This window comes from Myotis nattereri (genome assembly GCF_964212035.1).
Source record: "Myotis nattereri genome assembly, chromosome: 1".
NCBI classification, from domain to species: domain Eukaryota; kingdom Metazoa; phylum Chordata; class Mammalia; order Chiroptera; family Vespertilionidae; genus Myotis; species Myotis nattereri.
In genome coordinates, this window is record NC_138075.1 from 223,066,991 (window position 1) to 223,088,668 (window position 21,678).

The 21,678-nt window shown below is 42.2% G+C and overlaps 1 protein-coding gene and 1 pseudogene across 3 annotated transcripts in view; one reads left to right on the forward strand and one right to left on the reverse strand.

Annotated features, from left to right (window-relative positions):
• Positions 1 to 21,678, forward strand: part of LDB2 (LIM domain binding 2) — a 448,209-nt gene that overhangs the window by 384,821 nt on the left and 41,710 nt on the right. The gene's annotated exons all lie outside the window — the stretch shown is intronic.
• Positions 11,548 to 12,045, reverse strand: LOC308526954 (ferritin light chain-like; annotated as a pseudogene). The gene has a single exon. The product of its transcript is annotated as a ferritin light chain-like (transcript).

The following is a 21,678-nucleotide window of genomic DNA, read 5'->3' on the forward strand; positions in this document are numbered from 1 at the left end:
TGAACTTATATTAAGTGAATTATATTAAGCGAATGATGTTAAAAATATCCAAATGGCTTTTGGCAGAAAAACAGTTCCCCACCCCTAAATTCTAAACAATGCCTCTTACTGCTCTCTAAGATGCAGATCAAATGTGGCTTCTGTCCGAAAGACTTCTTCCCATTCTGACCAGCACCACTCAGGGTCGATACATCTGCTATGTAACCTCATGGGACACTCACCTGGAGCAGAACACACTTCACTGTAGCCTCTGCAGACATTTCTTCTCTGTTGTTATTGTGGATGAGACACCATAGTTCTAACTTAGACAAACTCCTTCATTTTTAAATTGGATCGTGTTCCCACTTACCTACTCAGCTACAGCAATGCTCTCTCACTTATGTTTACATTTTCACTTTCTACTTGGTCATTAAACAACAAACACACTGTTGTTTCATCTACCTTTTAGGAAAACTCTGTTGACCTTGCTTCCCTTCCACCTACTCCCCACTTAATCTGTCACATCCGTGCTGAGTCCTTCATAGAATTTTCCTCAGCCAACAAAAACCAGCCCTTTCCCTCGGGAAGAGACCATAGCCAAAGTCTAATTGGTATGAGATATCAAAAAGCTGGCCCATTGCCTTGATGTGAGGATAACTCTAGGGTGCAAATTTTTTTCCAAAGCTTTGCTATGAGATCAAACTGAAGCTAGTTGTCAAACTGAAGCTAGTCGTCTGCTTAGCTTTTCACCTTCCCTATTCTGCTTCCCTCATGTCTTCTCTGAAAAGTCTTCCCACAACAAGCCACTGGAGGAAGAATACCTGTCACTTGGTGGGGTGTTCTGTTTCTAGGGAAGGCTCTGCTTCTAGAAACTAAGCTTAAGACCATTGGTATCGGAAGTGGGTGGTCTTAGAAAGCTCTTAGGATAGAATTCTCAAATTGGGTCTTTTGCTGGCTGAGTGGCAATGAGGACCCCATTACTGGAATTAGGTGAAGGATAGGTCATTCCTGACATATTCAAACATTGTGATGGCTGAGACTCTGACCTGTGACCAACAGTGAGAAAGAAGAGCACTGCCCGGTACAATGTCTTTGGCACTCCAGAAATGTAGAAGAAATAGCAATTATAAGAACTGTGGAATCAGGTGGTTGTTTCTAAGCAACACTGATTTATTAAAAAGGGAATACAATTGAGTCAGATCTATTAATCAACAATATAAAGCCAAGTGTGAGAGCCATAGGTCATACTTGACTGTATTTAAGGACTTTTATAGCTACAGGGCAGACGTTGCTTAAAATAAGGCACAAGACTTAATTTTAAGAATGATAGAACTTTAGAAAAGTCTGAATGATCAACCTAGGCAAGTACCCAAGGAAAAAGTGATTGTATACAAAAATGGTGGCACCCAGAGACTTGAGATACCTGAATTACATGGGACATTCACCCCCTAGGCTCCCCTGAAGCTTCTGGGTCTGCAGAAGTAGCCTCCCCTCTCTTTTTAAAAGCTAGAGATCCCCCTTTGCTTGCAAACTTATGCAGAGATCTAAAATGAAGCAGGCACCTTACTATATAATACTTGCCCTTATCGGAATCTCTTTTCACCCTTCCTGCTGGCCACTAGATCCATAATTAGAGTTAATCTCAGCGGGACATGAAAAGAAAAGTATCAATCCTGCTAAGCAAAGAAAGAGATTGTATACCAAAGGAACTGTAGGACCAAGCTAACGGGCACTGTCAGGACCAGAGAGTGTGACTGGGAGCGAACTTTGAACCTGCTGGACCACGTTGGAGGACTTTAAAGCCGGAAAATTGAGTTTGTTATATGGGACTCTTCTCAGTCACACAACATTAATATGCTGGCAAAAGTCCCACATGATGGTTCCCACATGTTGCTGGAGTAACTCTTGGAGCTTGAGAAAAGGACTGGCCTCTTATATGAAGGAAGGTGCCAGAAAACAACACGGAAAAGCACGGAGGAAGGAGTTGTAAAAGTGGGAGTGCTAGAATATGTCTATTCTATGAGATATAATATACCAGAAAATATGCCAACCAGACATGTTCCTTGGGATGGCTCAGAGGACAGTTTGTTTCCCAGTGAAAGAGCCACAGGCCGTGAAAGACGGAGGAGTACTTTTCCTCTGTAGGTCAGGACTGATGATAGATACTGCTTCAGAATTTGGTTCCCTGGTAGCAATGAGGATGACAAGAGCCTGAAAGAGAAGAGGCCAAAGGATTGCACTTAACAATCAGAAACAGAATGAACCTATTTGCTATAGTGGACACCAAGATTGCAATGGCAGTCAGGGGCTCATGACCAATAGCGATCTTAGAATTTCTCATAAAACATGGTATTCCTAGGGGCAATACAGTATAGATGGACAACCAGCAAGTCTAATGCTTAATATATATAATCAAAAAAGTTCCGAGAATGGCTGATCAGAAGGCTCAGGGCAGGTGTCCCAGTGGAAAGTTATGATTGTCCAGTGTGCAGACCAGAGGAGTTCCCAGAGGCAGAGACCACTGAGTGAAAGACAAGATCTCCATGAAAAATAAAATCTTGCAATAGCACAGTACGTGTACACAGTAGTGCTTTCCCAGGCCTTCCCCAAAACAAGCAAGCAAGAGCAACAACAACAAAAGAATGATGGCTATTTACTTAGATAATTGTGTAATTCTCTAAGGGGACAGACAAATAACTGGATCTCTCAAGGGCTGTAGAATACAGGGTATGTGTATACACTAACACTCAGGACCCCAAAATGCCACTGATGCCTCTATTGGAATACAGACTATGGGGGTGAAGTCATAAATGGAGTCCTGGTCCACTTTCATTGGACCCCCAGACTCACATCGCTATTTCCCTGATTCCTGAAAGTATAACCAAAATTGCCATACTGTGCAGTTTGGTAGAGCTTTCCCATTAACCTGTAGAGTACTAGTAAAAGCTCTGGTAGTAAGAAAGGGCCAAATGAAAGACCCTGAAATTGCTCATCCTTTTAAGAAAGTGAATCAAAAACAACATCTCATCCCTGCATATATGGCAGGTATTAGTGTCACCCTCAAATTCTTAATGGACTGTCATATCCCATTTACTTCACTAGTACAAAAACCAGATGGCTCATGATAGATGTTTGTGGACTGTCACAAACTTGACCAAGCACAGTCTTATTTGTAGCTGCTGTGCCAGATGTAGTGTCTTTACTAGAGTAGATTAAATGGTCTGAGTAGAGTGTATGTGGCCATTGATCTAATGAATGTGTGCTTTTCAATACCCATAAGAGAAGATCAGAAATAGTTTGTAATCTCATGGGACAAATAATAGTACACACTCATAGTGTTGCTGCAGGGCTATGTTAATTTCCCTATTCTCTGTCATTATACACTCCAAAAGCAGTTTGACCATCTGGACATCTTGAAGATGGTAATGAGCACATAACTGTGGAATGCATTAGTCCTAAAATATAGCAGACTATCCAGAAGTTGTCAGCCTTATAGAGTGATGGGGCAACTTTTTGAGAGTATAGCTGAAGGACAGATTGAAGACGATGCCCTTTGACGGTAGGGGTGATATCCTTTATGGTGTGGCATATACTTTAAATAAATGTCCATTATACACTAACTTGTGTCTAATAGGTGGGATACATGGCTGAGAGAACTAGGAGTGAAAGTAGAATGAGTCACTTAGGAAAGTTGTGTTTCATTTGCCTGCAGCTTCAGACTCTGAAGACATAGAGGTCCTGGTCTGCAGGAAAGGGGATGCTTTCATCAAAGGACCCAGAAGAGTGCTTCCTGGTCAGATGGGGTTCTTCATGGGAGCAGATCAGCAGTCACAGAAAGCAGTTACATACCAGTGGGGACAGTAGATCCTGAGCCTCGTGAGGATATAAGATTTCTGCAAGATAGTAGGGCTAGGAAAAAATCAGTTTGTCATGAAAGTGATCCTCCAGAGTGGGCTCTTGGTAGTTCCATGTCCTATAAATGGGTAAGGACCATAACCTTGGTACCATGGGATTCTACCTTATGTCCTTCTGGAGGACAGACCTCACTCAATGACTGATTGACATGGAGGTACAAAAGGCTAGGCCCATTGTTTCAAGGTGGAACTAACTCTGTTACATTATTTGTGCTTCAGAGTTTCCCCGTAGGATCAAACTAAGGCTAGTCTGTAGCTGAGACCACATTCTTGCATAGCTCCTTCCCCTCCCCATCCTGCCTCCCTCATTTCCCTTCGCCTATGAGCAGTTCCAGGATAAAGCGCTTGAACAAGAATACCCATTTCCGGCTCTGCTTCTACAGAATCTTGCCTAAAACACATGGATTTTTGACAGTTTTGGTCACTGGTGTATCAAAGTCTCTAGAAAAAAAAAGCATGACACACAATAGGGACTTCAATAATGTATGTTGACTAAGAGTTTCACTCATCACACTGAGTTGTCATGCTTGATTTCCTTGCTATTATTTAGTTACTTTGTGATTTATTTTATTCACCTGAAATCGTATTTTTTCCAAAGGAAGATACCATTGCCCCATGGATCTGTGGGCACTGGACCCTGATAATTCCATGGCCACCATGGTCCTCCAGCAGCCAATGCTCTCTTGTCATAGCTGTGCCACCAGAATGTATTCTCCACTGTCTCTGCTCTTTGTATCTGTTGCTCACCATGCAAAGTCTCGGGCATTTGGATCTGATTAGCTGAGTCTAAGGCACAAGCCAGAACACTGGCTGCGAGGGAAGCAAGGTAAAGTGAGAATCCATGATGGGCAGGCTCTGCCCGCTGTCATCAGATGTCCTAGTGGTGGACTTCCCCAACCACAGAAGAGGATGGGGGGAAAGTGGGTTCATATGCAGTCCACAACACACAGTGTACCCCTCCTAGGTTCTGCCTGCTATATCAAAGAGGCTCCAAGGCCAAGCCTTTCAGCCAGGATCTGCCTTCGCAGCCCGTTTGAATTTGTCCCTCTCTTAGTACCTTAATAGCTTCTTTCCACTCCCATCACTGATTTGAGTACACAAAAGTCCACCCACCCCATTCCTACCTCTTTCAACTATTTTTTTTTTTGCTTAAATGCTTTATTAGAATTTTTGACTCTTCGTACTGCCTTACCCTTTCACCACCCCAAACATGATTTTGCCTTACGTCTTCCAGTTATGAATTGTGGTGGGACAGTCTCCAGTGTCTTTCTAGCTTTCTTCTTGATCTTCTCTATCACCATGTGTGACCTGCTATTGTCAGAACCTAGCACATGGCCTGGGGAACAGTAGGTAATGAGGCACCAGGATTGGGAAATGAACCCATGTAGAAATGAATATAAGGAGCAAGTAGGTGACAATGCTACAAAAAATTACCTCTCTGGCTCATAATGACATCGAGAACACACAGATTCTGACTCAAAACCTTGAAATAAACAGTTTCAACCCATTCCTTGGAAAAGTGTGTCTATATTCAAACATGAGATCTGATTTCCTAAGGCTGCTGTGCCCATGGGGAAGTGTGGAGAAGGGGGAGGGCTATACTTTGTTCCAGATTGTGGGGGTAAGGGAGGCAGAAAGGAGGTCTCCCCTCAGCCATGGAAAATGGCAGGACCACCCCCACCTTAGAAGGGACAAGTGATGAACTTCACTCAGAGTTCCAACACGCCAACCAGACACTGAGCTAGTAGGACAGGCTGGTTTATTCATGGAACTTTATATTTTAAGGGAGATGGGGATCACCCAAAGGGTTAAAAGAGTTCAGAATCAACACAGAAAAGCTAGTCCCATGGCAAGATCCTCCACCCTGCCCATCTTCTTCTCTCTCTTGTTGGCCTTCCTTCAGTAGACAGGAACCTTAAAACCTAAAGGCTGAAAAGCTCATTATCACCGGATAGAAATGTAAGTAAACAGGCATTATAATAATGAATTCTACAGCAAAAGGCAAGAACAGAGGAAAAGAATCTTTCTTGTAAAGAGTAAGACAGAAACTGGGCCATTTTCCAGCTACAGTACAATAGCAAGGCTTTGGTGAGTTTCCAGACATGTAAATCAAAGAGGATACTCCAAGGAAAAATGGGAGGCAGGAGGCAGAAACAGTTTCTTCACCCTTGACCTTCAGCCTGCATTCCAAAACTGACGCTCAAGCTAAGAAGCTCTAATCCCTCAACCAAACAGAGGGAAGTAAAGAGACTGGATTTAAAAAGACCTCAGGAACTGAGATTGCCAGTCGCTGTGGACACAGCACTAAGCAAAGGACTTGGGGAAGTTAAAACGAGATGAAAAAGAAGAGAGCAAAACTTACCCGCAGAATATGTATACAGTGGGAGGCTGGAACCAGCGAACCTGCCTCCCTAATTTCTCCCCTGCTCTCCGTGGATGCTTTGAACGCCAGATCCAGGGCTCCAGGGGTTGCCGTTGGTATGAATGGCGATGCAGAGCTTCTGTGGGTGAATTTCAAGTCTACGTTCTCTGAGTGTAAGTGACAGGGACTCTGCTTGCTATCTGACTGACAGGAGCCCTCTGTGTCTGATGTTTTAGTAACAATTTGGGTAAATATGCTGAAACCAATATGTTCAGCCAGGTGCTGGGGATATTCAGCCCAGCGTGGAATGGAGGCCGCACCAATCTGAATCATCTGAATCCCAGATGGAAGATGCCAAGTTACAAATTAGTGCTATTGGAACAGAAGAGGTTTGACCAAGGGAAGGCTTCATGCTATCAAAGGGAACGCATAAGGGAGATTGGATACAGTTGCATGCCGGTTCATTGGAAGGCAAAGGGTTCCTAATTATTTTATTCCAGGTGTTGTTGTTTTTTCCTCAAAGAATTGGGTTAATGCTTTCACTCTTCCAATTTGGCTCAAAACTTTCCCAAATTATAAGAAAGCTCTGTGTCACAGTGATATGTTACATACAAAGAAATGTTCCTGCATTGTTATTAATACGGGACCAGGTATGAAATTCCAAGAGTATTCAAAATCAGAACCCTATTTTCTTTTAAATTATATGTATACCTGATTGTCATCAAAGAGATGTATTTGTGTCATCATTTCTCTGTATTACCATCTATATATTTATTATGAGAAGTTGACATAAGTGGAGCCACTTTAAAACAGAGCCAGAGCAACCATTCCAGAAGAGCTGGTGGATTTCAAGTCTACATTGTATGAGTGTAAGTGACAGGGATTCTGCTTGCTATCTGATTCACATCTTGCCCCTTGAACCTATGAGATGTTTGAACTAGGGAAATTAACCTTTGAACTGGGTCAAAGCAACAGTGACTTGTAATTGTTTGTAAAGCTAACAAGAAAGCAGACATCCTGACCACATGGTCTATTGATAGTGGACATTCTCTTGAAGACAGAATCAGTAACCAGCCATGCATAGCTAAATAGTAACTAGGTTGGTTAACATCAATGGAAATGCCTTTTTTCTACTTGTTTAATTATTTCCCTTCCTTTTCTCATAAAACCTCCTTGCCTTCACCCTGAAATCGGGACACAATTTGGGTTTCTGTGATCAAAAATAATTGCTTATTGCTTCTTACTTTGGCTTTTTATTTTTAGGTTAACACCAAAAAGTATGATCTCACCAGATACTGACTCTACCGATGCCTTGATATTGGACTTTCCAGCCACTGAGAAATAAATCTCCCTGGTTTATCAGCCACTCTGTCCATGGTATTTGTGTTAAAGCAGGAAAAATGGACTAAGACAGGGAGAGAGGGTGAGAATATAAGCAGAGTGGCTAGTTAGAAGACTGTGGCAGATGTTTGAGTGACAAATGCTGCTGGCATGGACTAGCACGGCCATAATTGATGAAAAGAGGTAATGAGGCTATAACTGGGAGATGGAGTTGACAAGGAGTGCTGTTGGCATGAATGCAGGGCATTCTGGAAAGAAAGGAAATAATAATGAACTTGACCTAAGTATATAATGTGGCCTAAGAGACTAGGTTAGATGCCTTAAGCACAGTATGAAGCCATAACAACTAATAAAACAACAAATATTCTTCAGATTACCATCCTCATTTTTTATTTCTATTTTATGTATTTTATACTGTACCCAGTATATTAATACTGTAATATATATATATATATATATATATATATATATATATTCAGTTATACCTATTTGAGAGTGAATGCTCAATATTTTTTATCAATAGGTGTCCAATAAGAATGTTTTAGAAACCACTGCAAAGTGCAAGACTTTGAGTTCGTTACTAATTCTCTCTGGGATTAAATTTGATTGTCTATAAAATAAGGAGCATGAATGTAAAGCTGACTATTTCTTAGACCCTTCCTGCTCTGGCATTCTATGAACCTATCATTTTATGTCTGAAAAGTCACTTTCCAAAATCTATTTAAAAATGCAAGTTAGAAATGAAACATAGAGCACCAACTATGAGCCATGCCTTGGGCTAGCAACTTTGCACATATAACTCAGTCAATTGCAACAGACCCATGAGGAAGATATTGCTGTTCCCATTTTCCAGATGAGGAAACAGAGTCAGATATCTGAACAAATGTCAGGTAAGAAAATGGACTTGAGTGGTCCCATTGTGAAGAAATTGGGAATTTAAAACCAAGAGCTGGCTAATTTCAAATTTCTTCAAATTCTAACACAGTATTACCATTCTGAAGCAGAACATAAAATTTTTATTTGAGTTTTTATCTGACTTCTATGTTTACTAATAAGAAGTGGTCTGTTTTATTTTTCTTTGGAAGGTTCCAGGGGTCTTGCCAATTATCACTGTTAACTTCTGTATTCCCAGTTTCTAATACAGTGCCAGGGACATGGTGGCATTCCGTAAATACTTGTGGAAGAAAAGAGTGACTGACTGGCTAACTGACTGACTGAGGTACTGAGTGAATGAATGAGTGAATGAATGACATGACATATCCCATACCAACCTAAAAGCCACTCTTTTGTTAACAGAGAAACTCTTCTACTCAAATTTTGATTTTGCCATAAAAAATAAATCCAATATGAGTCTTCCTTTAGATCTATATCACACTGAATACAGAACCAAAGCATGCATTTAAATCACTTATATCTAACTTTTTATGATGCCATTGAGAGTGGTGTTCTTTTTGCATTTGCAGTTAAAGGGTAGAACAGATGGTGGAAGTTTAGCTTCAAGTGATGGGCCCATTAAAATAACTTATATTGTTGAGTGATTGTTCATGCTAATGGCTCCATTCATTATATTTGAGCTTGCAAGCTCCAAAATACTTAGTCGGGGAATAAGACTTCAGGAAATGTTTGCTGTATCAAGAGATTTGCGATTAGGACTGCAAACCCTCAAACTCTATCCTTGAAAGTGAGGGATTGCTGGAGGCTTCCCTACATAGGATGCTTGTTTCATGGAGCGCCCCCCTTGCGAGGAACCTTTCCTGGAAGAGACCTGGTGTTAGGAAAGAAGGTTCAGGAGATAAAGTGTCAAGCTCCCTTGAACCACATTTTTTCCTCCTTTTCTGTCTTCCATGAGACTGGATTTGACTAAAGATTTTAAGAATTACAAAAACAACTGCAAAGACAGGATGACAGAGGAGAAACAACAAATGTCAAATCAGGGTCTGGACAAAAAGCAGGCTGAGAACCAGCTGCAAGAGCTCCTTATCGCCATCTAACACCAAGGAAGTTCCCACCAGGAGCTGGGCCACATCAAGCCCTTTCTGTCTACGGTACTATCTCATAATGCACATGAATTTGGTTGGTCGAATGGTGGGATGGAATACACTCCCTGGACTGGAAACCTGGATATTGAGTTCTGGTAATAAATGGCTGTCAGCAAGTGCCAAGTGTTAGATTCTATGCCAGGGAATTCAGATACATCAGCTAATCAATCTTCTCAACAGCTCAGTGACAGAATTAATATTGTCTTTGTTTTGCAATTGACAAATTCAAGCATGCCCAAGTTGCCAAGCCATGCAGTGGCAGCTCTAGGATCCCAACCAAGCCTCTGTGCAAATCATTGTGTTTAGCCCACAAAGGGCATGGTGGCCTTAGAAGGCTGAGGAGTCAATGGTAAGTGAGAAGCGGCCAGGTTTTTAGGAAAAGTACAACAGAAAGAGAGAGCTATGGCAGCCAGAATCAAGGGAGAGTTTTCCAAAATGGCAGAGGCTTGGAAATACTTAGGTGCTGATGGGAGGGAGACAACAGAAGGGAGCACTGAGATAAGAGAAGGAAAGCTGAATAAGGAGGAGATAATTATAGGTGCCATAGGGCAAGGGTGTTGAGTAGGTGAGAATGGAGAAGATAGTACACAGACAGAGCACATATCCTTGCAGAGGACCATGGGAAATTTTCCTGAAGGCAAAGCTGTGAGGATAAACTAGCACACAAGGAGGTAAGAGACATCAACTTGGGTGACCTTCATTGTTTTTAGGAAAATAGAAGGCAAGTCTGTGAACCAGAAAGGGGATGATGACTAGATGGGAGCTTTCAGGAGAGTGGAGAGGTTTGAAACACTGCAGAGAATTGGAAAGAAAGCTGACTTAAGGAATGCACAGGTGTTGCCAGGCAACATTGAACACCCAGGTGAGGTCAAAGAACATAAACTCAAACACACAATAGCCCATGCTGGCACTGGGAAACTTTATGCAGTAGTGGTCAAGAGCCTGGTGGGCACTCAGGAAAGGAAGCTGATTCACTTTTCGAGCCACGAATGACCTAAGACTCTTCCTTCTCTCTTGGTCTCCAGCAATCATCAATCACCACATTCTGCTGAATCCAGTTCCTTAAATTTCTCTTGAAAGTGTCTATATCTCTCCATAATTGAGGTCTTTGTCCAAGTTCAGGTTAACATCACATCTCTCCTGGATTATAGTGACAACCTCTCCAATTCTTTCACTCTATCCTGAGTAAAATGATCACATTCAAAAATCCCTCAATTCCTTTTCTTTTCCTTGGGATAATATCTAAGCTAAACACCCCTAGGCTTAACTCTCACCAAGTCCAGTTGGCCAACTTTCTAACCACACTGAGTTTCCTGCAGTTTCCCACAGATGCCTTGCCTTTTCTTAACTCAGAGTGGTTGGCCCCTCTCCCAGGAAACATCTCCCTCCAGTTCTTCAAGGTATAAACCCTTGTTTCTCTTTCAGATCCCATAGGAGACCTCATTTCTTTCAGTAAGTCTTCTCTGGCTTTCAAATCTGAATAGATGCCTTCCTATATGCTCTCATTAGCACCTCTACTTGGCCATCATAGCCTTATCACCCTTTGTCCTAATAGCACATTTCCTTGTCTGTCTCCTGCCATTCTATTTTGAGCATCATGAGACACAGGTGCTGTGTCTTGTTCACCATTGGGTCCCATTACCTCACACCATGCCTACAACACAGAGCACATCCCGTAAATATCTAGTGAATATAATTGAAAACCAGACCTCTAACTCCTGAGTCTTTCCCACTAGACATTCTTTTTTATTCTGCTAAAAGCTTTATTGTTTCATTTGGTCCAATGCATGGGAGAGGGCTTCAGAATTGTTAAAAGAATGACTAGTGGTTTGAGGAAGAGGCTCAGGTAAAAGCCAGAGACACCAGGGGAATGCAGAGGAGCCTCTGAAAGGCCTCTGGGCTCCAGAGGCTCCTAGTCGTGCTTAAGGTTGAACCTTTTGAAGAGATACTCGCCCAGCCCAGCCTGGGGGCCTGCCAGCCTGTGGATGTTAGTCAGGTGGTCACCATCTTCTTGATCAGTTTCACCTCCTCATCCAGGAAGTGGTTCTCCGTGAAGTCGCAGAGATGAGGGTCTGCAGGGGTAGAACCCAGGGCCTGCAGCTCCAAGAGGGCCTGGTTCAGGTTCTTCTCCAGATGAGTTTTGCTCACTCATCTTGGGAATGTTTCAGCACGTCCTGGAAGAGAATGCGCCCCCACACTTGTTCTGCAACTTTAGGAGATGCTCAGCACCCTCACGCTTCTTCGCCAACTTGTGGAAGAAGTGGCCCACACCCTTGAGAGCCACATCATCGCGGTTGAAATAGAAGCCCAGAGAGAGGTAGGTGTGGGGGGCCCACAGATGCAGTTTGGCCTGGTGGTTGACCGTAGCCTCCACCTCAGTGGAATAATTCTGATGAATTTGGGAGCTCATGATTGTTCGGCAATAAGGAGTTAAGATAGAAAAAAAGCCAGTGTGTTGGCTGGTCCTGGAGGTGGTTCTGAAGGTGGTGACTGGATAAGACGTAGGAGGGTGGCTGGATCTGTTCTGTCCAAACACTGTTGAAGCAACAGACAGATCCGGGACCTCCGAGGGTACTGCCCCCAATCGACATTCTTATCTGTAGCACAAAAGGTTAAAAATATGGCATGCATATATTTGTAAAAGGAGATTTATTCATGACAAGCTAATGAGACAACTGCTTAGTATCATTAAATAGGCAGCATTCATCCCAATGGCCTGAAAAGAGTCTATTTTGATGAAGTATGTGCCAGGTTTCTTAACGTCAGTGCCAAATTATCTCTTAATTAACCACAGGTACTGTCAATAGGAAAGTCCAGTGTTGATTATAAATGAGAATTGAGATAGAAGAACTGCTTCCTCTAGGATTAAAATGTATGCTGTAGCTACTACACAATCAAGGTAGTCTTTGAGTACGTTTGTATAATGTCTAATCTTCTGTTAATTCTACCCAGTGTGGTTTTTCGTCTCCGACATTATAATTTTTATCTCTAGAATTTTGATTTGGGTCCTTTTAAAATCTGTTCTATGGCCCTACTTCAGATGTTCAGTGTTTTCTCTAGCTTCTTAAACATGTGGTATACAGATATAATAACTTTTACTGTTTTTGTCTGCTAATTCTATCATCTGTGTTATTTATGGCTCAGTTTCAATTAATTGATATTTCTCTTAATTTTGGGTCATATTTTCTATCTACTTCCCATACCTAATAGTTTTTAATTGGGTAACAGTAGGGTCAGTTTTTCCCCACTATTGATGCAAATTCTTATTTATGAATGCCTTGGGAATTATGAGGTCTCCCACTTTGGCTATTGGGAACAGACACCAATCCCCACAGTTTCTGTTCTGGAACTGTTCTCTCTAATCCTTTGAGTGTTCCTTTCCCTGGTCTTGAATGATGTCCTCACAGGCATGAGGTGATCACCCGGGAAGCCAGGGTTGGAAACTTGAACATGGACTGGATGAATTTCTAGGACTGCTCTATAGCTGTGATCGGGAACGTCTTTCACTGTCTTTCTGTTGGATTCCCTGTCTGCCCCCTGCCATGTTTTCCTATTTCTTGGTTTACTCCCCTTTTTGCTGAAATGCATCTTCCATTAGCTTTTAAAAAATGTATGGAAAATAAAAAATTGTAGTTGTTTTTTATTTTCTAATGCCATTTCAAATCTTGCTTTTTTACCTCAAAACTTTAATTCTTCTCATGTTCACTGGCAGTCTAACATTTCTTGATGATGTGTCTTGCTGTGTGTCTTTTTTTTATTCACTGAGATGAAAATTGCAGGGTGGGGGGCCCTGTGTCTGAAGAGTAATGCCTTTCTATTTTGAGAAAGTTCTCTGTACTATTTATCTGATAATTTCCACCCAATTTTTCTTAGTATTCTTCTTCTGGAATTCCTATTTGCCTGAGTTAGATGTCCTAGATTGATCCTCTAATTTTTATTATCTCTTCTTCCTAATGGTCACCCCTCATATTTTAGTTCCGGTTTTGAAGAGATTTTCTTATCATTTCTAGCAATCTTTCTATTTAATTTTTCATTTTTAAAATCAGAGTTATTTCTTTCTTATTGCTCCCATGTTAAATCACCCTGTTCTTTTTCATGGATTCAATATCTTGCCTTCTAGCCTTAAAGGTGTTAATAATAAAATCTTTCAGTGTTCTTTTGCCATCTAAAGTCTTTGTTTCTTTTGAGTTCCTTTTTCTCTGCTTTTAGCTCTGTCTCTCATGTTGGTATCTTTCTGAAATTTTTCAATTTTCAGAAATTCTCAGATACTTCATATCTGAGAATGAGGCACTCAAGCATGAGGTCATTGAAGGCAAACTGGGTTTGTCACTGGGAGACCTCTACATGGTCAGGATGTCAGATCTGTAGCAGTTTTCTTTTAAGTAATTTCATTTTTCCAAAGAAGAATCTTGTGATGCCTGTGTGTTGCTGGTGGGGAAGGAGGATGAAATCACTCTGGCTGATGACAATCTAGAAGCAAGTCAGGGAGTTGGGAATACCATGTTGCAGCACTCAGTTCAGTCTATAGAGTTAACCCCTCTGATTTCAACTTGATGCCTCTATGTCCACTCCTTCTCAAGATCTGAGTCAAACCCTCCAGTCTTAGAGAGGAGGCAGTGAAAGATGGGGGCGGGGGGGGGGGGTGAGGTCTATTGGCTCTGCATCAGACTTTCAATCAGTTCCTGTGTTTTCTGCCTTGGTCCTCACCTCAGCCTCTAGTCCCCAGATTTTCTTGGGTTCTCTTGGGTAAACACATAATCTAGTGAGATAGGGTGCAGAAGCCTTAGAGATCTAGGTGACCACTATTGAGTAAAACATGCCTGGTTACATGAAAACCCTGGGCAAAGGCCTGTGACTAGAGTGTGTTCATGAGAGGGAGAATAGTGGGAGAGAGTTTGGAATGAAAGACATGAGTTACATAATGTGAGGTTAGTTGGGCCAAAGAAGGAGGTTTGGTTTCAGGCCTCTGAAAAGCTAAATTCCTTTTTAAGAGTTCCTGCCTTCTGGTAGGACACTGGGTATGAAAAGGAGATGAGGGGAAGCAGGGAGACCAATTAGGAAGGATGTTTTGAGTAAGATGGAGGCTTGGATTCTTGGGCTGGGAGTGAAGAAGGAGAAACGCATTTCAATCAGAGACATACATATTTAGGAGATAAAATTGACAGCACTTTGCTGATAGATTGATAAGAAAGTTGAGATAAAAGGAAGAATGAGGGATGATGCGTAAGTTTTTATATTAGATTAATGAGGAATTGTGGCACCATTTATTGAGATGGTAATGACAGATTGAGTGACAATGTGGAAGTGAAGATAGATTGGAATTTCAATTCACAACAATCCACAGCATACCTGGGATAGAGAAATATGGTACCAAAGTACAGGCACCATCTTCCTCCCGCAGATTGCCTCCAAATGATGGGTCAGCCTTCCACTTACTTTGCACAGAGTGAGACCCGTGAAACCGAGCTCTCTGTGAACTCTAATAGGTGGAAACGAGTGAGGTTTAAATGAATATGTTCTCCAGGCTCCTGCGGGTCACAGAGCAATCACCCACCCTGAAGTATGACTGTTTCCCTCATATTTCTAATGCCATTTCAAGGATACCTTGCATCCAGCTCAGAGCTGCCACTTTTTCCAGCTGGATTTCTTTTCAATTCAACCCAATTTTAACCCTGATGCTCAAGTTATTTTTTTCCCATTATGTCCATCAATGGAAGCAAATCATTCCATCTTGTATAAATGCAGGCATTTTTCTCTCTTCTCATTTTAGATGAAAATCTGCTTTCTTCTTTTTTTTATCAGCAACACCATCCCTCTTGGTACCCCGCTGAGTTCCTCACCACCAGCCAGTTCTGTTCCTCGTCTCCTGTGCTCTTTCCTGTTCTTCCTTGAGAACTCCTGCCGTGATGTTTTCCCACATAATCAAATTATAGGTCAAGCTCATCAAAGAGACAGCACACAGGTACATTTCTTATGAACATTTGAACTGATGCAGAAAGTAACACATTCTCTGTTTAAGTGAGAGCACTGGTAAATAATGATGTGCTTTGATAACACAAACTCAAGGAAGGAATAGAGCTGAAAAGAAGGCCGATGTGCGGTGTGAAACTGAAAGGCTGTACAAATGGACATGGCCATTATTGTGACGGTGCTTGGGTACTCTATAGCATATAAATTAGTGTTACGTGCTTTATAGTTCATTGATTTTCATAAATATCTAATTAGCCATTTGTCTGGGACATGAATTGCAACTGTTTCTCCTAATTTCTCCTAAAATATAAGATTTATTTGCTGGTTGACTGGCATACTTTGTTATGCATAGTACAGTTTCTGAGGTTGCGTGGTATTTTCCTTTGCGCTTTTCCTGTAAGAAGGCATGAAGTTGGGTAAAACCCTTGCCAGAGCTGCAAGCCTCTGGGTTATGGCTGATGAGAGCTCATGACCTTGCTAGAAAAAAGACTGCGATTGCTCCTAATAGCACACACCAAGCAGTAGAAAGAAAAGGCACCCGAGTGTATTTAGTTTTCTTATTCCTTACAAAATAAAAAATGTGCTTTTAAGAAACGGTGTGCTCTGAACTCTCAAAGGTTTGCACATTTATTTCTCTTTTACTAAAGATAATTCATTTGGATTTAAAAAAAAAAAAAAAAAGCTTGGGAAAACATGCTAATATCTTATCTCAGACTAGAGTGCATATGATGCTTGCCCTAATACTTGAACCATGTGACCTTAGAAACCTGCCACCAGAGGATTACACATTTCAGGAACCAATTTTTCGAGAGGTGAACAAGCCCCTTTGGGAGTTGATCTGAGAGATGACAGGTATAAAGTGACAACTTGGTGACACCACTTAAGCACGATAAATGGTTTAGATAAACCCAACACTTTATACTACACCCAGGCTTAGGATCATCTTTAATCATCCTAAAATCTACCCACGAAAGGTGTTCCTGGGTGCTTTTGAGTTCAGGGAGGTTATAACCAGGGATTTTCTGTCATCACAGCATGTCACAGGACAAGTAAGCCTACAAGATATATTTGCTGGTTGACTGACATTCTTTGTTATGCAGAGCACAGTTTCTAAGGACACAGGACTTTCTTTAAGGAAACAAAAGAAATAGCATCTTCCTGCCCTCAAATTATCAGTATGAGACTAGCATCTTTCATCCCCTCAAACACTGAATCACTTATACTGCTTATGGGACATAGGAGCCACAGCAAACTCTTCCAATGACTTCTCTACCACAGATAGTCACTGGTTCCTTCATGCTGAGAGCTTCACTGCAGCCAAAGGCAGCGAGGCCAGCTGCCCACCCATCACACCAGGCTTGGCTCCCAGATTCCAGGGTTCCCCGTGGCCTTGACCAGGAGGCCTGTGCCATATTGGCAAGATGCAAATGTCATCCGCACTTGCCCTAACTCCCACATCTCTAGAGTTGGTGTAATTAGAACGTTAAACTCTATCAGAGCTACGTGTGCATGAAGAGAGGTTCATTCTGTGAACAGTACAAGTTACCCATGTATTGTCACATACATGCTGAGCACTTGCTATGAGCTAGGTACTCTTCCAGCTTAGCAGTTTCAGCAGTGAACAAGAGGCAAAATAAAATAAATACGTGGCATCATATACACAAACAAAATAATACAGGGGACAGGGTGGGTAGATAGAGTAGTCCAGGGAAGCCTCTCTGAAGAGGCCACTTTTGAGCTGGGAGATTTACAAAATGAAAATGACCCAGATGTGGGAAGAGCTAGGGAGATAACAATAAAAGCAGGGACGTATGAGGCAAATCCCTGTATGGAAAGAAATTCAAAGGAAGAGTGAAAGAAGAAGAGCTGAGGGAGGTTCCAATAGTATATGAAAAAAATTCACCATGGTTGAGCTATCTCACCCCTCCCATTATACAGATTTAAAAACATATATGAAGGTTCAGAAAAATTAATTTTCTGAAGGCCACCTCGCTTGGGCAAGATGCATAAAGTTGACCTTCCTGAACACCAGCCATCTAAGTTCTTCCTGCACCGTGATGCCTCTTTTATAAATGTCTACATGTCCAACATTAAACTTCCATCGATATTCAAAATCTGTAACATGATACCCGCAAGAAGACAGATAAAATGATTTAGCTATGAGTTGGGAGAGTAGAGAAAAGTAATCAGATTCATAGTAAATAAAGTCTTATATTCAGGAACTACCCAGTCAGTCTGGATTCTCAAACACCATAAAAACAGTTCTAAATGTTAAAAAAAAAAAAAATGTCATTCAAAAAAAACTGATGGGAAAGAGAATGATGGCTAAGATGGCTTTAAAATAGTTGCTTCAATCTTGTCAAAATGAAGGTTTCAAGGAGGTCTTATGAATAACATGGTGCTGGAAAAAATTCATTAGATATATATTACAAAAAAATATGTAAAAGGCTCTGTTATGCCCAGCAAGGTCTGGGTGGGCCTGTGGTGTGGTCCATTTGTCCATTCACAGGAAGCACACAGTATTCCTGCTTGCTGGGCAGGAGCCTGCCAAGAAGACTATGGTATGTGCTTGCCGTCCTTGTTGGGTCAGGTTTCCATCCACACACACTCAGGTCTCAGATGCTCAAGGGACAGTGCCTTCCACGCTGGACTAATCTTTTCAAGTCTCTCTGACCTCCCCTGAGACTCATTCCTGAGAGCTCAGTGTCATGCTGCCTGAGGTCCAGTATGGTCAAGGCCCACCATCTGGTGAGGGGGAAGATGGCTTGGGCTAGAGTCTTCCAGAAAAGCATCTCTAAGATCAGTAAGACTTCCAGGTGTAAATAGTGTGTTGTCTTACTGAATACTGTGGATACATTTTTCTGCTAAAAGATACTCTCTCCTTTTCACTGAGGCTGAGAAATGGAAATAAGTAAGAAATGACAAGGATAGAGAACCTCAGTCTACCTCCGCTGCACATGTCACCCTCCATAACATAGCTCAAGGAGGCTTTTCCCTAAGGCCTTTGGGGTTCCAGCTCTGTCCATTGCTAAGGCATTGCTTTCCTTTCAGAATTTTCTCCCTACTGGTGCATCTGAGGGAGGCCTGATTCTGCTTGGGGTTCAGCCACCAGGAATCTAACTGTCAGTCCATCACCTGGGTCCTAAAGGGAGGGAAAGGTTGGAGACATTTGTACCAGGATCTCCAAGAATCTTATGCAATTCTCAGAAATTGGGTTCCCTTTGTGTAGGACCTGCTTCCTCCCCTCTGGCCAAATTGACAGAAAAGGATACAAGTGGCAGTCAAAGAGGTAAATTGTTAAGACTCTGTTTTTTGAACCACATCCCACAGTTTGAAAATAAAGCTGCTTATTTTTAGAATGCCAAAAGCATTGTTCCGGCTCTGCCCCTGCAGTTTCAGTAATGGCCTTGGGCTCTAAACCCTGACCTTGAAAAGAAAACGTTTACATTTAAATGCTGGGGTGGTGAGAAGACAATTCTATCCCGGGAATTTCCAACAGGAGGCTACGAATTCAGAAGGGGCTTTTTCCTTTCTTCTGAAAGAAAGGCCTAATCCATGGGGCTTTCAGAGTGGCAAAATGAATCTCTTAACAGTAATTGTGCATGGGTTCTAGCTGTGAACTTGCAGAAAATCTGAAATTTCACATAACCAATCCTGTTCCGGGGATTTTCCCACTGATCATCTGGAAATAGAGCCTCTGGAAGGACTTGGAGGAAATTGGAACATACAGGCCCTTTGGTGAGCAAACTTGCTAACAAATTACCTTTAAAGTCATCCCTTCTTCTCAAACACATACAGGGTCATGCTCTGTCAGACTAGCCTGGAGTTCTGCAGGGGCCCACGGGCTCGAGAGAACAGACCATGTTTATTTCTGAGATCTTAAATCTGCCTAGAAATGCACTCTGGTATTATTACTCTAGAGTCCACCTGGAAAAGGAAGGACTCGGAGTGGCTTAATTGCTGGCTCCAGGTGGTTGGATGGCGGGTCAGGTCCAGTCTGACCCATGGGAAAAATGACAGTGGATGGAAGAAATAGGAGGGAGCTTTCAACTCCACTGGGGGCGGGACGGGGGGGGGGGCGAGGTTGGGGGAAGGGAGGAGGGAGTCCTCTCTAATCCTTAGGACTGTCTAAAGCTAGAATGAGCCAGATACAAAGGCCACCATCAGCTGGTCACTGGAGATGCCCAAATGTTTTGGGTGAAACTTGGGCATCCTCTTCCTCACTGGGTGCTGGTGGTGGTGTCCTTACGATAGCTTGAGAAAATGAATTTTCTGAGACTTGCACAGGGGGATGAGTGATTTTTATTTGCATAGAATTACATCTCTGGGTTTCCAAAGTCCCATTTCCCTTCTTAGTCCAGTCATAGAAGTGTAGCTGGGGTTTCAGTAAAGTTAGGAGCAAAGCCAGTGTCCAGAGTCTCCATTCCATGTTGCAGCCGGGTCCAGTTCAGCATCAGGCTAGTTGCAGTCCATTAGTTCATTATGTGCAGGGACCCATGTCCATGGGTCATATGGATGAATGCCAGGAAGCAGGAGCGAGAGAGCCCTACAAGCCAGAAGTCAAATGCAACACACCAAGAGAACGAACTCCTTTGTTTAAAGGATTAAATAGCCTAAATTTCTTGCCCTTGCAGTGGCCATGCCTATACTGGCCAATGACCTGTTCCCAGGTGTGACTAACAAACAAGTACCTTCCTGACATCACCCCAACTTCTACTGGGTATGCGTCTATTCCCCTCCCTGTCTTGTCCCTTTCCTCAGAGATCTGCAGGGAATAGACTGGTGGCTCTCTAGGGAGTATTATAAAGCTTTAGTTTCTTGGTGAACTCTCTAAGTGACATGCCTGTAATATTTGGCTTTCCCTTTACTCTTTCCTGTTATTAATGATTAATTACAATGGCATCACAAGGAGCTGAATCATTGATGATATAAAGACAATCCTTTATTGAAAAGCCCTGATACTGGGCCGGCCTCACAGAGTGGCCCATGCTGGCCTCGCAGGAGCAGCTTTGGGACATGGGCTCCATGAATGGGTCAAGATAGAAGCACTCACTTCTCTGGGGTCTCTGACTCTTAAGGAATTTTGCTATGTTTCAGGACTACTCTATTAACTCATTTAAACTGCACAATGACCTAAAGAATTAAGTATGCTTATCATTCTACTTTATTGATGACAAAATGGGACATGGAAGTTAAGTAATTTGCCCAAGGCCACAGATCAATCAGGTGACAGAGGAAGGAACCAGGCTGTCGTTTTCCAGAGTCTACTCTCTTTACCTCTGAACTCTTCTGCCTCAGAATGACCTCTGACTCCAGCTGTGTGACCACCACTTGGCTGTATCTGCCTTCCCTACCAGGCCTTGTTCCCTTGACAGATCAGGATGCTTCTGGTGTCAATTTTGTAATAGCAATATTCCCTCTGCCGCTGTCGAGGCTACCAAAAAACCTAGAGGTTATCCCTTTTGGTTAATAATAAGCATTTGGTCATTATATTTTTCAAACACACCTCCCCAGAAGCACATACAGTACCCACCACTAATGAATTCAAAGCTGAAGGAATGAAGGTTTGGTATCAGCATAAACACACATTATCACAGTTGAATTGCATGGGTATTATCAAATCAGAAAGAAATGAGGCCAAAGCAATACATGTATTGCTTTTGTGTCTTTTTTAATTGTTTTGTTTGTTTGTTTGTTTGTTTTATTTTTTTTCTTTTATTTTTATTGCTTAAAGTATTACAAAGAGTATTACATATGTCTCCTTTTTTACCCCCGCCCTTGACAATCCCCTGGCCTCCCCTACCCCCCAGTGTCTTATGTCCATTGGTTATGCTTATATGCATGCATACAAGTCCTTTGGTTGATCTCTTACCCACCCCCCTCCTGCCCTCCCACCCTCCCTGGCCTTCCTGCTGTTTGTTTCTTTTAGAGAGAGAGAGGAAGGAAGGGGAGAGAGAGAAACATGATGTGAGAGCAAAACATCAATTAGCTGCCTCTTGCACACACCCCCTACCAGAAATCAAGGCCACAACCCAGGCATGTACCCTGACCTGGAGAAAACACAGCATCTTTT